This window comes from Capsicum annuum, chromosome 12, assembly GCF_002878395.1.
Source record: "Capsicum annuum cultivar UCD-10X-F1 chromosome 12, UCD10Xv1.1, whole genome shotgun sequence".
Lineage (NCBI taxonomy): Eukaryota > Viridiplantae > Streptophyta > Magnoliopsida > Solanales > Solanaceae > Capsicum > Capsicum annuum.
This window is the reverse complement of record NC_061122.1, coordinates 166703596-166721613: the sequence shown is the minus strand read 5'-3', so window position 1 is coordinate 166721613 and position 18018 is coordinate 166703596.

The window sequence follows — 18018 nt, the reverse complement described above, 5'->3', positions numbered from 1 at the left end:
AATGGCAATCACCATGAGAAGTGGCAGAGATCTCATTGACCGACCTCTAAAGAAAAATTAGGAGGTTCAGGAAGAGTTAGTTCCAAAGCAGCAAGAGGGGAAACAAGTTGAAGCCAAAGATGCTAAAATATCGGGGAAGTCTGAGTACCCAAAAGCTAAAAAAGATGAGAAGGTTCAAAAAAGACCACTACCACCTTTCCTACAAAAGTTCAAAAAGGCTAAAGAATATGCATGTTTTAAGAAGTTCTTTGACACATTTAGAGAACTTCAAATTAACCAACCATTGTAAGATGTTTTGTAGGGTATGCCTATCTACGCCAAGAACTTGAAGTAGTAGTGACCAATAATACAAAGTTGAGTGATATTTAGATAGTGGCAATTACTAAGGAGTGCAGTTTGGTGGCGATGAGAAAGATGTAAAAAAAGTTGAAAGACCTAGGGAGATTCACCCTCATTATTCAAATTGGCAATAATGATATGGTCCATGCTTTGAGTGACTAAGGGTCAAGCATAAACTGGATGTCCCTATCTTATTATAATACTCTTAGCTTAGGGAAGCTGAGACCATGCTTTGTGGTGCTCCAAATGGTGGATACAATAAGAGTGCATCCCAAAAAAATTATTGAATATGTCCTCATTAAGGTTGGCAAGTTCATTATTCTTGTCAATTTTATTATTATTGATTATGATATGGATGAAAGGGTATCGATCATATTAGGATGTTTATTCTTAGTGAAGGGAAGAGCACTAATTGATGCTAGAGAGGACACTCTTAAAATGAGACTGGATAATGAACATGTGTCTTCAAAGTATACAAACCACTTACTCCACCTTTGCATTATAAGGATTTATGCATGATTACTTCTATAGAAGTGGATGAGTATGGGTTGGTAGAGTGCAAACCACCAATGACCTCTCTAGATAATCTCCCAAAGTTAAAAAACTTAAGAAGGAGCCTGATAAGGCTATAGTTGAAAAATATGTAGACCTTGAGAGTACACACTCAAGAGGTCAGGAAAGAGTGAGAAGATAACCCAGAGGAAGAAGATAAGGGAATATAGTTAAAGTAGTGATGTGAGTCATATCGTGACACTAAATCAGGGGCTACTTAGGAGGTGACCCAAGTTAAGGTATGTATATTATTTTTCTTAGTTTTTCCATAGTATCACGTAGTTTTTGTTTTTTGAGTCACAGGTTGAATGAAAGTTTGAGTACTGAAAACCCAAGCTAAGAAATATGGAAAGATAGGGTGTGGGATCCATCAGACCTTCTTAATGACTAAATATGTTTCTAGCTAGGCCTAGAGGCCTCAAACAGTATATATATCCTTGCTTTTGAATTATACTATTGGGACAAAGTGTATTTTTAAGTGTGAGGTGGGTAATATTCCCATGGTTTAAGGTGATGTGCAGGTATATGATGTTGTTTTATTTTTTTTCTAGTTTTTAACTAAATTTAAAAAATACAAAAAATATTTTCTTTTTCTCTTTATTTAATTTTAGTATGGTGTAAGTAGTAGGGGCACACTTCACCCACCCCTTGGTTTTTCTTTTCAATTTTTTCTTAAAAGGGTACCTTTTAACCCAGAATCCCTTTTTTATTTTTAGGAGTAAATTCTTTAAATTTTGTATTAGGAATAAGTAAGATATATGTATGATTACATGATGAAAGTGGTTTTGAATGTGAAAGCAAGTGGAATGTGTTGAATAACTACTTTTGAGACTCCTACGCTTTTGTTAATGACTCTTGTGTGATGTTGGATTAATGTTGAATTCGTGCTATTGCTTGGTTTAGAGTATATAAGGATCCTACTTGATTTAAGCATATGCTATGTGTGATGTGAGGTTTTTGTTATATTTCGTGTTGCATAGTGATGTCTAGAATATGCGTGTTGTATGTAAAGCAAAATAAAAAGTGTTAGGTTTAGGAGATAATATAGGCATTACTTTTTATAGCCATATTTCATACCCCCTATCATCTAACTTTGTGCATAGTCTTAGTTAGCCCTATTGAGCCTCTAGCCTATTCTTTGTTAGCCTCATATAAAGCCTATCCCTTTCTTTGATTGACCATAATTTGATCCAAATCACCTTAAGGTTTAGTAAAAAATTAATATGGTTAAGGAGTGTAAAATTAAAGAAGGAAAAGGTGAATGTGAATACACAAAATAGTAACTATTGGTGTTAAAAAAATTTATCTGGTGCGGTTAGGAGTAATGTAATGAAATAGAGAAAATGGATCAAAAATTGAATTGGGTGTTGTTAGAAACATTCCCTTATTACTATAAGTGAACTTGCTTAAAAATATGGGGCAAAACAAAAGAGTGTGGAAGTTAGAAGTGGTGAAACATTGATTGCTTTGAGAAGAGTCTAATGTATAGTGTGATGTATTAAAGCTCTTAGGGAAGATATTCGCTATTATTGGCCTATTGTTCCCTTAGCCTACCTTACAACCCTTAACCCTTACAGTCATATTTGATCTTAAGCCTTAATATTCTAATATTAGTGTACTAAACAAGGGGAAAACCTATGTTCATCTTGTGTGGCATGAGAATTCCTTGTGAGAGTAAGCGAAATTTGATTTCTATAACCATTCTTGTGATAAATTTCATCTCTGTGAATGAGTATGGGTGAATCACTTGTCTAAAGATATATGGATGATGATAGTGAGGTTACTTGACTTGAATGATATATTGTATTGAGTAATATGCACGAGTTTTCCAACTTGGTTGAGTCAATTTATGAGTCTAGGATGTTTTAAAGTTGTGTTCATGAGCTTTCAAATGTATATGGCATGCTTAATGTGGAACTTGCTAATTGTGTAGTCATTTTAATGCTAACTTGAGTGTCTTGATTTTTGTAGTGTTAATATTGGAGTCTTCCTTAATTTATGCTAAATGTAAATAGTTATTTGAGGACAAACAAGGCTTTAAGTATGGGGTGATGATCTTGGGTGGATTTATGCACCTAAGTGTCATAATCTCTATGTATTTAGCCTAGGTTTGAGGACTTCTTGTGTGTGTAATGAGACTACAAGCGTTAAATTACTTATTTATGATGTTTATGACATATTCTAAAATTGTTTTGAATGAAAACGATCACTTAAAGCTTAGATGAGAAAACTAGTGTTACTAGCTTGAGCTATGTGTTTTTCTAATTGATCTTGTTGGATTTTATTGTGTTTAAGCGCTAATTTGTAGTGTTTGATTATGGTGGTATCCATGTAAGATGTTAAGCTTGATATCTGTGAGCAAACAAGGTATAACAATGATGGAAAAACACCTATGATGGGAAGAACTCAAAGCCAAATAGATAGAGATTACATGGACAAAATTTGGAAATTTTGAGAACAAGGGTGTATCAAGCCCTTGGATCTCCATGTTAATGGAATGCCAAACCCTTATATACAAACCAAAATTGGCAAAATCTAGTAAGCATTCATGATAAGGGCATGCCCCACCCTTATCGCACTAATTCAGTAATGTGGTACGCCTATGGTTTCAAAATAATATCTTGGTTCCAATTATAAATAAGACACTCCTATGTTGTTGTACATGCCTAGGATGACCTTTTGGGTAGAGAATAAACTTGATGAGGCTTCTTAATATTTACCTTTGTTTACTTTTGCTTTTTATACATGAATTTGAATCTTGTGATTCGTCGTAAATTCATGAGTGGCTAAACACTCTCATCTAGGTTTGGGGCAAAGAACATGATTAATTAAGCTTATATTTAAGTTGGTTTATGTTTATTATCATTATTTGTAGTTCGTATATACTTGTATTTCCTATTCTATGGATTCACGACCCTTAGTATAAATCAAGATTTCTATTAGAAGCACAAAAAGAGGAACAATTGATTAGAACATCGGATATATGAAGTGGGATCTTACATGGAGAGCTATTGAATTTATGTTTTACATTTAGGATAGGAATATACCTAACTCTCACCACTTAGGTCATATATAGTATGAAATATAAATTCATTTATATTAGTTCTCTTATGCCTACTCAATTATGCAGATGTGGGTCAAAGTTCGATAGATGATTAAAGGATGACCATTCCCTAATTATGTTATCAACATCGTGAGTTAATAACTAAGATAATTAACTAAACAGATGAAAATATATAGTTAATTAGGATTGTTCATGGTGTCTTAACATTAGATTTATATTATCGCATTGTTTATGGTTACTTTATATTTTAAACTCTTAGACATTATAGATTACTTTTTCTCTTGTTTAATCTTTGTAGTGCTACAAGAATTTGATAGCTGTTGAGCACATATCCTTGTAGGATTGATACTTTTCTTTTAAAGGAAACTTTAATACTTGGGTCACCACGTACACTTGTGTGTGCACTTGCATGCTATAAGTTTTTGGATGAACTTAGGTGGATTTATGCACCTAATATCATAATATCTTTGTATTTAGCCTTGTTTTGAGGAATTCTTATGTTCGTAATGAATGGATAATCATATAATTGAGATTCTAAGTTTTCAAATACTTTTTGATGATGTTTATGGTGTGTTCAAAACCAGTTTGGAATGAAAATGATCACTTTGAGTTTAGACGAGAAAACTATTGTTAATAGCTTGAGCTATGTGTTGTTCTAGTTGATCTTGTTGGATTCTATTATGTTTAAGCACTAAATTGTGGTGTTTGATTATAGGGTTGGACATGTGAGATTTTAAGGTGATATTCAAGAACAAAACAAGGTCTAAGGATATGGAATAATACCCACTAATGGAGGAAATCAAAGCTAATTTGATGGAGCTTACATGGATGGTGTGGAAATTCTTAGCACAAGGGCGTGCCACACCCTTGGATCTCCACGTTAAGGGCGTTCCATGACCTTATACATAAACTTTTTTTTCAAATTCTATTAAACCTCCATAATAAGGGTGTTCCACGCCTAACCAATTCACTAGCGTGGCACGCTTATGGTTTCAAAAAGGGCTCTTGGTTCCAACTATAAATAGGACACTCCTATGTTATTTTACACATCTAGGATGGCCTTTAGGGTAGAGAATACATTTGAGGAGGATTATTTTCGGGTTATTAGTCTTTCACTTAGTTTATTTTTTTATGCGTGAATTTCAATCTTGTAATATATTGTAAATCCATGAGTGGCTAAACACCCTCATCTCGGGTTGGGGCCAACAACATGATTACTTAGGTCAGGAATTATCCCATGGTTAAAGGTGAAGTGTTTCTATAGGATATTTTTTTATTTGTTTTTCTAGTTTTTGACAAGATTTTAAAAAATACAAGATTTAATTTTCTCTTTATTTATTTTTAATGAGGTATCAGTATGTAATGACCCGATTTTCTGGAACCACAATGTCACACGGTGCTCATGATCCCAAAGGAACACAAGCCAACCCTCTACTAATATCTGTACCTGAACACTGAATATTATAGATAATAAATATAGAAACTGGCCATAAGGTTCAAAACATCTAAAAATACTCAAAATTTAAAACTGAATACTGATATATCTGTCTGAAAAGCCTCTAAACTGTCTAAACTGTGGAGTTGATGGGACATGCCCCCAACTAACTCTGTCTACTGAAATTAAACCAAATTTGATATTATAATAATAAAAATAAGGATCATCCTTGACTAAAGAGGACTCACTTTTATGTCTACTGCTGCTGACTGGGACTGAGCTGCTAAGGGTACTCTGGATCTCGTGCCTCTGAACCTATGGTGTCAAATAAAACACCATAGCATAAATGCATCAGTACAGGAATATACCAAGTATGAAGATGAGGTAAGGCTAAATGCAAGGGATTATGCATGAACAATTACTTAACTGAATAATCATGAGAGTACTGAATGAGAACACATGCATGAATGCATGAACCATAACTGAAATAATCGTGACTTGAAATACCAAAAATGATTAACTAAATCTACTCATATCAATGACTGAATTCTGAGCTTTCTACTCTTGACTGACTGCATCAGAGATCAAACCTCTCTAATGGATGATTCTAAAATCTACTATCAGTGATAAGAAATGATCATGTCCGAATTTGACAACAATAATACTCAACTGAATCTGAGACTGAGATCAAGCCTATCTGACGGGTGATATCAAGATATGATAATGATATTACTCAACTAAATATGAGATTGTGATCAAGCCTATCTGACGGGTGATCTCTAGATCTAAAAACAAGAATACTCAACTGAATTTGAGACTGAGATCAAGCCTATCTGACGGGTGATCTCTGGATCTAATACTAAGATTACTCAACTGAATATGAGACTGAGATCAAGCATATCTGATGGGTGATCTCGGGACCTGATAATGAATAACTTTATATAGGACCAAGCCTATCTGATGGTTGGTCCATGAATTAATAGAACTATTTTAGTTCCTCACTGAGATAGATTACTGTATCTGATAGTCTTGATTTCTAAAGATTGATACTGAACCTGTAACTGTGGGAAGTAGTCACTAAACTGATATGCCCCAAATCTCAACTGGTAGGGTCCAACCTATAACCCCATCTGGAAGGGTGTCAATACCGTGCCGCGGGTAAAGACCTCTTTAGTCAAGCCTATCTGATGGGCGACCCTCACAGGAAGTCAAGCCTAAGGCAATATAATAGTCAAGCCTATCTGACGGGTGACTAGCCTTTCTTGATGGGTGACTCCTGCATCCTGCGCTGGCTATGCAGTTCTAGAGCTCAGGGATTACTCCTAACGACTCCGCCTCTCTAATGGGGAGCCACCATCCCTTCCCTCGCTCGGTGCTAGCTCCTACTCCTAACTAAAAGACTCTGAACTAATTCTTAACTGAACACAAACTAAGTTGAATTTGATACTGATCATGTTTCTCAAATTATCTAACTGAGTTAAGCTGAATTCACTTGGTTTCGTATCTGACGGAATACTACTGAATCTCGTTATTTGATTGAACGACACTGAGCTCGGGATAGATTACTCGAATACTACTGAGGACTGAACTGAACACTTGAATACTACTAGATCTGAGCTGAATACAGAACTGAGGCTAGATTACTAGCGATACTGAGTTATGGTGATTACAGAGATTACTGAGATTTCTTAAGTTCTGTATCTATCTGAGAATATAGAGTTCTATAACTCGCTGAGTTCTGAAAATCATGGCTCGACTGGAATTAACATAAAAACTAACACGGGCTCTAGACAACAGCTAAATTATCGGGTATAAATACCCCCAAGACTCGATAACACAAAAGTAAAACATAACCATTCTTGAATAATCATGACCATGGGCAATCATTCACCATCACAATCACTAAGGAACCACTTCAAGTATTTAGGAATCCTAAACATGTAATAACATAGGGGAACATGCTATTGGATCATACTCCATTTAACAAGGCCTTGCATCAAGCACTTCACACATATTAAGTCTTGTCATGTACTGAAGAACACATAATTAGGGAACTTCATGCTAGAATGCCATAATTCATTCACTAAGGCTTTTCAACAAACACTTGGCATCATGGGCTTACACACAATTAGGGATTTCTAGTCAACATGCTATAATGGCTCTAAATCATTCACATAAGCATTTTATCAAGCATATGGGGAGCATGCTTTGCTTATTCAATAATTTCTACACTTAATTGACATGAACACACCACTTAACAAGTAACTTGAGGAGGGTTTATCATGAATACCACATACTAGGGTTAAAGCTTGAAAACTTTGTAAAGAAACATAAATCACAACTCAATAATAGCATGAACATCAATTTCAACTCACATGAATCATGAAAACTTATAAACATAAAAGCTTTGAAATTTAGAAAAGGGTTCTTGAGCTTCTTGGATAAAAGGGACTCAAGAATCAACATCTGCATACCTTAGAGAAACTCTTTGTTGAAAGCTCTTGTAGAGATTCTTGATTTCTTGATTTCTCTTGAAGAAGAAGGAAGGGTTTTCATTTTCAAACCCTAGCTCTTGTTCTTGAACAACTTTGAGAGAAAACAATGATATTTTGGGTGAAATGAGGCCAAATCCCATGTTAAAGAGCATATACAGGGGTTAGAAAAAGACCATTTTTGCCCTGAAATTAAACTAAAAAATCTTGATTTTACATACTGGCATGATGCGCCATAATCGTGCCAGCTCACTGGAAATTGGACAATCAGGAAACTGCTTGATGGCGCGATGCGGTGGAATCGCGTTGCCACCTTGGTTGTGAACTGGAAAGGTACCGTGACGAGGTGGAATCACATTGGTGCACTAGAAATTGACAATTCTAAAATTAAGCCTTGGCTTAACATACCAAAATCCCGGAGGCTTACTGGATTTTGACGATTGCCATTTTGGCTGGCTCCGCGATGCACTAAAGTGCCAAGTAGCACACTGTCTCACTAAAATAGCTTTAACTCTTTGCCCAAGTGTTGGATTTAGGCGAATTTGGTATTAATGAAAAGCTTATTCAATTATCCTTATGACAAAAAGTTGATATTGGGGAAATTCTACACGGTTCAAAATACTTCTTACTAGGGAAGACACTTCTCAACCTTTTAGGGCCGGATTAAAACTTCACTAAACATGCTCTTAGGCTCAGACTACGAGAGAATTTTGCGGGGTCTTACATAGTAGCAGGGTCATACTTCACCCACCCCTTGGATTTTCAAGAAGTGACATATTTTTGTTAATTATTATATATGATTACATGATGCAAGTGACTTTGAATGTGAAAGAATTTGGACTGTGTTGAATGACTACTTCTGAGACTCCTAGGTTCATGTTCATGACTCTTGTACAATGTTGGTTTAATGTTGAATTCATGTTATTTCTTTGTTGAGATTCTATAATGATCATACCTGATTTGAGTATGTGCAATGTGTGATGTGAGGTTTTTGTGGTTTTCCTTGTTACATAATAATTCCTAGAACTTTCCTAGCATGTGCAAAGAGAAATAAAGAGTGTTAGGTTTAGGAGATGATATATGCAATTTTTTGAAAGCCATATTTTATACCTCCTATTATCTACCTTTGTGTATAATCTTAGTTATCCATACTGAGCCTTTATCCTATTCTTAGACAACCTTATATGAAGCCTATTCCCTTCTTGGATTGACCGTAATTTGATACAAAGCTCTTAAGATCTTTGTTGCAAAATTAATATGGTTAAGGAGTGTAAAATTAAAGAATGAAAAGGTGAATGTGAAGCCCCAAAATAGTAACTATTAGTGTTGAAAAATTTTATGTAGTGTGGTTGGGAGTAATGTAATGAAATAGAGAAAATTGATCAAAAATTAAATTATGCGTTGGTAGAAAATATTCCGTCATTACTATAAGTGAACTAGCCTAAAGAGATGCGGCAAACAAAAGAGTCTGGGAAGCTAAAAGTGGTAAAACTTTGGTTGTTTTAAGAAGATCCTAATGTATAATGTGATTTATTAAAGAACTTAAGGAATATCATCACTATTACTAGCCAGAGTAGTTCCTACCCATCCCTTAGCCTACATTACAACCCTTAAATTCCTATTTGATCTTGAGCCTCAAAATTCTGATTTTAATGGATTACTACACCCAAGGGAAAGCCTATGTTTCATCTTGTATGGCATAAGAATTCCTTGTGAGAGCAAGCAAAATTTTATTCTTATACCCATTCTTGTGATGAATCGTATCTCTATGAATGAATATATTTAACCTTCTTGTGTGAGGGTGCATAGTTGATGACAATGAGATGACCTATATAATCTATTGGATTGAGTAATATGCATGAGTTTCCCAACTTGGTTTAGTCAATTCATGAGGCTAGGATGTTTTGAAGTTGTGGTCATGAGCTTTCAAATGCATATGACATGCTTAATATGGAACAATCTATTTGTGTAGTCATTGCAGTGCTAACTTGAGTGCCTTTCTTGTTGTAGTGTTAATGATGGATTCCTTCTTAGATTATACTTAATGTAAATAGTTGTTTGTGGATGAACAAAGGTTTAAGTGTGGGGTGATGATCTTCAGTGGGTTTATGCACTTAAGTGTCATAATCTCTATGTATTTAGCCTAGCCATGAGGACTTTTTGTGTACGTAATGAATGGATAGTTATACAATTAAGCATCTAAGTGTTAAATTACTTGTGTATGGTGTTCAAGGTATGTTTAAAACAAGTTTGGAATGAAAACAATCACTAAGTGTAATGACCCTTCAGGTCATTTTTTGTATTTATATTTCTACTTATTTTCACCATTAGAGCTTTGTTATATTTGCCCAAGGTAATTTATGACCTTCTGGGACTGACAGTTCGGTTATCGGGCAGTTCGTTTTGTTTTTTGACCCAATTCCCAGTTTTGAAGTCTTCACTAGTTCAAATTGACTACTAGATAAAAACTTCAGTCAAACAACCTCATATGCAATTTTGACTGTACCAACAACTTTGAAATTCTGATTTTAGGCTATGTGGACTCTTGGTTCGAGTCCCAAGGTACTCGGGTTCACTTTAATCTATTGGTCAAAAAGTTGAGAAAATAGATGTTGGATGTAGGACCCACTATTTGAAAAAATTATGTCAAATGGAAATTTCAACTACTCTATTGAGTTTGGAACATGGAACTTTATAGTTTAGCATAGTCCATTTGTGTATATGGGATTCTAGATAAATCTCGATGGGTTGGCGGTGACTTGGATAATTCCCAAGTCTTAGCTATTCTGCTGCACTTGTTATAGCGAGCCATGTATCACGAATAGAGATCTGGTAGCGCTCAGCAAGTGCCGCAATTTCAATGCCATGTGTTGCGATAGGGACTAACCCGACATCCACTAAATGCTACGATCGCAAGAGTTGGGTCATGATAGCGACTCTCGAACACCTGGGAAGGGTATAAATATCACTCTTTTGGTCCATTTTCACCCTTCTTCATCCATTAACAAGAGATTTAAATTTATAAATCTTGGGATTAGATCCTTTGGATGATTTAGGGATCTTGGATAAAAATTATTACACAATTCTCCTTCAAAATTATGGTTAGATTTCTTCATGTTCATGGTAGATTTTTCATGAGTGGTGAATTTACCACTCATCCACGCTTATCGTTCGTGCACATTACCATGTTTTGAGTGAATAATTAAGACAATATTTGTGATTAGATACACTAATATCCATATTTTGTTGGCACAAAGGTGATGAGGTAGAAATATGGGGATGCGAGATGAAAAAGATCAAAAGAAAGAAAAAAGTGCAGTTGAAAGACCTGGAGGAGAAATAGGCCTCAGCTACAATGATCGCGGTCTGAGGGTTGCGATCGCAGCCAGTCAAGAAGATTAGTAACTGCGATCGCATAACTCTACGCGTAGTCATAGTTGCCTCGATAGTGGACAAGCTCGCACAATCTCAGCATAGCAGAAAAAAACAGCAAAAGGGCAAAGATGAAATTGTACGCAGTTGTTCCTAAATTTCTCTTTTAGAGACTCAAACCCTATCCTTTTAGGATTCATTCTATTCCTTCCAATTATTGGAACTTTGTTCTAGTTCTTAGCCTCCATACTTGGAGAATAAAATATTGTATTATTTTTTGTTGAAGAATACATTAGAGTAGCTTTTAAGTAGAGAATTAGCAAACTCCCATTAAAGATTTTTTGGAGTCCAAAGTTTGAAGTAACATTCACTTAGTCTCCTATAAATCAAATCAATGGAGATTTTGGGTATAGCTTTACTTATTTATCTTATGAGTATCTAGTTTTTCCTCTTGGGGTTATGTATGAATAGGGTTAAAGTGTGTGTGGGTTTTTATTGTTAGCTTCAATTAGTAGTTCATGTTGATGAGTTTTGAAAATTCTTGATGATAACATGGAATTTGTTGGTGAAAGCCTAAAATTTCCTAATCCCTACATCATCCTTGACAAAGCGATGTGGGTAACCTAGATCCTTCAACCATCCTTGAAAGAGGGGTTGAAGCTGACATGAGCATTTGTGAACAATTACTTAGATTGTAGTTGTTCCTTTTTTGTTATCTTAGAAATAAGGATAAATTGTGAATTGGCTATGACTTAGGCATCATCCTAGAAATATGTATGCCTAAATTGAGTTTTGGTTAGCAATTTTTGAACACACTCATTTGGTATTCGAAAGAATCAATGGGTGATAATTTGGTGCTTTGTTGAAATGCTAACAACAAAACCCCTAACCAAACCTACCCACGTTTAATCTACTAAAAGTGAAGTTGATTGTTAACACCCTCATGTTAGATTCCCTTAGTAAGACATAATACCAATATCCTTGCCTAATTTTTTAGACTCTAATTATTCATAACATCAAATTAATACTGGAAAATCCCAAAAAGAAGTATTAGTTGTGACACCTTATACCGCCCCCCCCCCCCCATTTTTACATTCTTGTACTCTAGGTTTGAATTTTAGAGAGTATGGATTATTTGGAGATAATTTGATCTTCACTCAAATTATTCCTCATGGATTCAACCCCAACTCAATGTTGGGTAAATATATTGACGACGACTGCCTTGCACTTAAATTTACGTGTAAGTGTAGCGTTATCAATTTTCCCTTTTCTTCTCTAAAATCTTTAAACGTTGGTGACTTGATTTTAGCATTATTGTAGCTCTTATTTCACCCATTTTAAAGGGCAATTACTCTTTAAGCATTAGAGAATATGGGGTTGGCTTCAGAAATTCAATTTTTGTAAATGGGACCCATATGGGATTTTTGAGTAATTTTGGACCCGAAGAACAATAGTGCAATATAGGTGTCATTATTCTCATTTTGATGAGTAGATTGTGATTTTTATAGCATGACACCTTACAAAATCTTCTCAAAATGGAAAGTCGGTGATTTAGCAGATTCTTTGAGCTTTCTTCGACATCCAGGTAGGCTAGGTTTCCTCTCTTCATAGATTGAGCTATGTCATAGTATATTTAAGATATTATGTTAGATTTAGGATAGTCTTTAGGTGTTGGTGATGAAATTTTCAGTACTTGGGTTAGTTGGGACTTTTAGGTTAACCGAAAACCTAAACTTAGGTGTATTTGGTTTGGTTGCTTAACTCCTTAGTAGAAATTCTATCTTAGGGATAATTGAGGCTTTTTTAACATCTAAAAATGGATTTAGATACCTTAGTATAGTCCAGGGTAGGATTCCCTTATACTGGATTTCGGGGATTAGAAGTAGGCCCTTCGGGCCCACCTTAGGTCAAGACTTGAGATAGTTTGTTTTACCTTTATACACTCGGGATATACCTTAAAATGCTTAATATAAGTCTTGATTAATCTAGAGACCTAATGGGCATGACGATTTGATATTTAGAGTTGATACTAAATACGGTAAAACCTGGTGGTAGTGGTGATTATGGTTATGATATTGATGATATATATATAATTATCGATTCGAGTCTAGATAATGACTTTGATATTGATGATATATATAATATTAGTTCAAGTACGGATAATGACTATGATATTGATGATATATATATACCATTTTGAGTCTAGATATTGATTATAATGTTGATTATATAATTACCGATGTGATTCTAGCTATTACTTATAATATTGATTATGTGATACTAGCTCAAGTTCGGCAATAGAGTATGATGTTGTGATATGGGTATCGGTTCAAGTTTGAAATTGGGAAATTGACTATGATGTAGTATGACATGGATGGTTCTAGTTGTCTCATGGAACATGGAAATGACAGTGGTTTGATTTATGCTTTACTTGATTGTACCATCCAGGTTTATGAAGGCCTGCATTGGGTTATTTACTTTTATGCACTTATTGGCTTATGGGGGCCAATCTTGTAGTTATAATTGCTCATTTTTTATGTTATTATTCCCGTTTATCTATTTCATTGTATCAACGATTGATGTGAAACAAGAAAATAGAAGCAAGATATGAATTAAAGATACAAAATAAAGAAAGATAGACATAATTAGATTCAAATAATCAAAAGATGTAATGGTGAAACAAACCAAAACACCCTTAATTGGGAACTAAAAGCACCTAATCTATTAGAATCCTTAAGAAGGTAGTAACCTTAAATGCAAATCCTATGACAATTGTTGAAAATCAACAAAGGGTTTTCAAGCTCTCAAAGGAGCACAAATATTCAATCTTCCAAAACTAGTAGTTCAACCCTAATAGCTAACTATTTATACTAAGGGCTAAAAGAAATAAAGAAAGTCCAAATTGCCCTTAATTTAAATTATAAGCCAAGTTAAAGGTAGATACTTAGAATGTTAAATATCTTCAAGTCATCCTTATTAGAACCTTCCAAAGATTGCATCTTCATCCATAAAGCTTGAAATTTTTGAAGGTCCTTAGCTTGACTTCTTGTGAAAAGACTTCTTGAATTAGTGTCACTTTGATGTACATCACTCTCCCCTTCTTCAAAAGAATTCATCCTCGAATTCTCCAATCCTACATCAAACAGAGATAAATAACCAACATTAAAAACATTATAGACCAAATACTCACTTGGTAAGTCCACTTTGTAAGCATTATCTCCAATCTTACCAAGTACTTGAAAATGACCATCTCCTCTTGGCATAAGCTTGTTCTTCCTTTTTCTTGGAAACTTCTCTTTTCTAAAGCGAACCCATACCCAATCATCCAGTACAAAGGTAACTATTTTTCATCCTTTGTTGGCTCTTTTGAGAGCATCTTTGTTGGCCTTCTCAATTCGCATTCTTACTTTCTCATGGATACTTTTCATAGATTTTACTTTAGCTTTGCATCTACACTCACAATAAAATATTTGGGAAAAGGAGTTAAATCCAATGGAGTCAAGGGATTAAAACCATTAACGCACTCAAAAGGGGTTATACCAATAGATCTATGAATAGTTCTATTTATGCAAACTCAATCAATGGTAATTGATCCTCCCAAGAAATTAACTTTCCTTTAACCATAAATCTAAGTATGTTACCAAAATTTCTATTAACCACTTTTGTTTGACCATCCATTTGAGGATAACAAAAAGTAGAAAATAGCAATTTGGTTCTCAAATTTCCCCACAAACACCTCCAAAAATGACTAAGAAATTTTGAATCTCTATACTAACAATTGTTTGGGGAATACCATGCAATTTTATCACATTATGAACAAATAAATAAGAAACATGAGATGAATCATCACTTTTATGACAAGCAATAAAGTGATCCATTTTTGAAAATCTATCAACAACAACAAAAATGCTATCCGTACCATTTCTAGTCCTATAAAGACCAACAACAAAATCCATGGAAATATATAGCCAAGGACCGATACGAATATGAAAAGGAGTATACAAACCATGGTTTTGGGTACAAGATTTAGCATGCTTACAATCCAAACACCTAGCACGAATTATTTTCACATCTCTTATCATTTTAGGCAAAAAGAAATGTTCACTAAGAATAGCTAAGGCTTTTGACACTCTAAAATGACCCATCAAACCTCCATTGTGTACTTTTTTCACCAATAACTCACTCCATGAAGACATAGGCACACAAAATTTTCCATTTCTAAACAAATATCCCTCCTTCAACTCAAATCTAAGAGTTTTAACTTCATTTCCCTCCTTAACAAGTTGCACACACCTATTCAAGCTCACTTGATACTCTCTAAATACTTTTCCAAAGTCATCATCATTAGAATATAACTCCTTCAAAATCTCAAAACTCATCAACCTAGAAGTCAAGGTATTCATCAATGCATATCTTCTAGATAAAGCATTTGCCTCAATATTCTCATTACCTTGCTTATAATTAATAACATATGGAAAAGACTCAATGAACTTTATCCACTTGGAGTGTCTCTTATTAAGCTTATTTTGGACCCTAATATGCTTCAAAGACTCATGATCGGTTCTAATCACACACTCTTTATGCCACAAATAATGTTGCCAATTTGCTAAAGCTCTTAATAAGACATATAGTTCCTTGTCATAGGAAGAATATTGTAATGGAGCTCCTCTTAATTTCTCACTAAAGTAAGCTATGGGTTTTCCTTCTTGCATCAAGACCGCACCAATGCCTACTCCACCAGCATCACGCTCAATTTCAAACATCTTCTCAAAGTTGGGAAGTTAAAGTAATGTAGTAGAACTAAGTTTCTCTTTCAAGATTCTAAAGGTTTCCACTTGTTTTCTGCCCCAAATAAAAGACTTATCATTCTTAATGATCTCAGTTATAGGAGCAGCTAAAGAACTAAAACCCTTAACAAATCTCCTATAAAAACTTGCCAACACATGGAAGCTTCTAACATCACTAATGGAATTAGGAGTTGGCCAACTTCTTATAGCCTCTATCTTTTCATCAGCCACCTCAACTCCTTTTGAACTTACAACAAAGCCAAGAAAAACAACATGGTCCACACAAAAAGAACACTTTTTAAAATTCACATACAATTTTTCATTTCTCAACACATCAAATATTATTCTCAAATGTTGCACATGATCATCCAAACACTTACTATAAACCAAAATATCTTTAAAATAAACCACAACAAAATTATTAATATATGACTTAAGCACATGGTTTATTATCGCATAAAAGTACTTGGTGTATTGGTTAGCCCAAAAGGCATCATCATCCACTCATATAATTCAATCTTAGTCTTGAAAACGGTTTTCCATTCATCTATGAATTTTATTCAAATTTGATGTTATCCTCTTCTCAAATAAATTTGAGATAATAAGGTAGAACCACACAATTCATCTAGATATCATCAAGTCTAGGAATGGGATGTCGATATTTTACTGTAATTTTAATAAGGGCATAATAATCTACATACATCCTCCATGTCCCATCCTTTTTGGGTACTAGAATTATGATAATCACACATGGACTTAAACTTTTTCTCACCAAACATTTATTCACAAGTTCCTCCAATTGTCTTTGCAATTCTTTGGTCTTTTGAGGATTTGTAATACCCCAAAAAATCCAAACCAATATTAGAGCCATGTACCAAGATCATGCATAGTACATCATGGTTATTTTATATTTTTATGAGTAGGTTAGATGTATATTAAGGCTTCAAATAATTCCCAGCTATCAGACGAATCAAACCATTCCTTACCGATTGAATTCTTGAGAAGGATATTGGTATAGTCAACTTCAAATGATAATATATCTCATTATACTTGGAATTTTTGAGCTCATGACATATCAACAGATAGATAATTGAATTATATTTCCAACGATACCAATTTCGACTAAATCCAATATCGGAGAAAAAAGTTATTCCTATTTTACTCTAGCATGTCAGGCTGGAAATAGTGTGACGACATTCATGGTAGCTTACCATATTTGTGACGCCCTACCATGAAATTCTTCAGCCTTAGGCAGAATCCAGCTCCTGTGTGATGACATTCGTGGTAGCTTATCACATTTGTGATGCCCTACCACGAAGGTCGTCAGCCTTAGGCAGAATCCAGCTCCTATGTGATGACATTCGTGGTAGATTACTACATTTATGATGCCCTACCACGAAGGTGGTCAGTCTTAGGTATAAACTAGCTCCTAAGTGACGACATTCGTGGTAGCTTACCACATTTGTGATACCCTACCATGAAGGTCATTAGACTTAGGCAGAAACCATCAATTCCAGCTTTTGTGTGATTACATTTTTGATGGCTTACCACATATTTGACACCTTGTCATATATGTCGTCAACTATTATTTTCAGCAATTGGGAATTTATTTCATAAGGGTATTTTAGTCTTTTCCCTTCACTTCCCATGACTTATAACCCTCAAGGAATGTATTATCTTCCATTCTCTTTAGTTAAAACATCTCAAAAAGCTCTCTCATACACTTTCAACCACAAGATTAGGGTTTTCTCTCAAGATCATCTCCTCAGGAACAAGAACATTCTTTCCCAAAGGGGTTAAACCCTAGTCAAGAAAAATTAAGGGCAAGCCTAAGGATTTCTTCAGGAACCTTCAAAAATATTAGATCTCTTTCAAGATCAAGCTTTAAGGTATACGTAGTGTTCATCTATGGATCCAATCCGTTCATAGAGCTCAAGAACCATGTTTTAAATATTATTTTGTAAATATTTTGTGGTG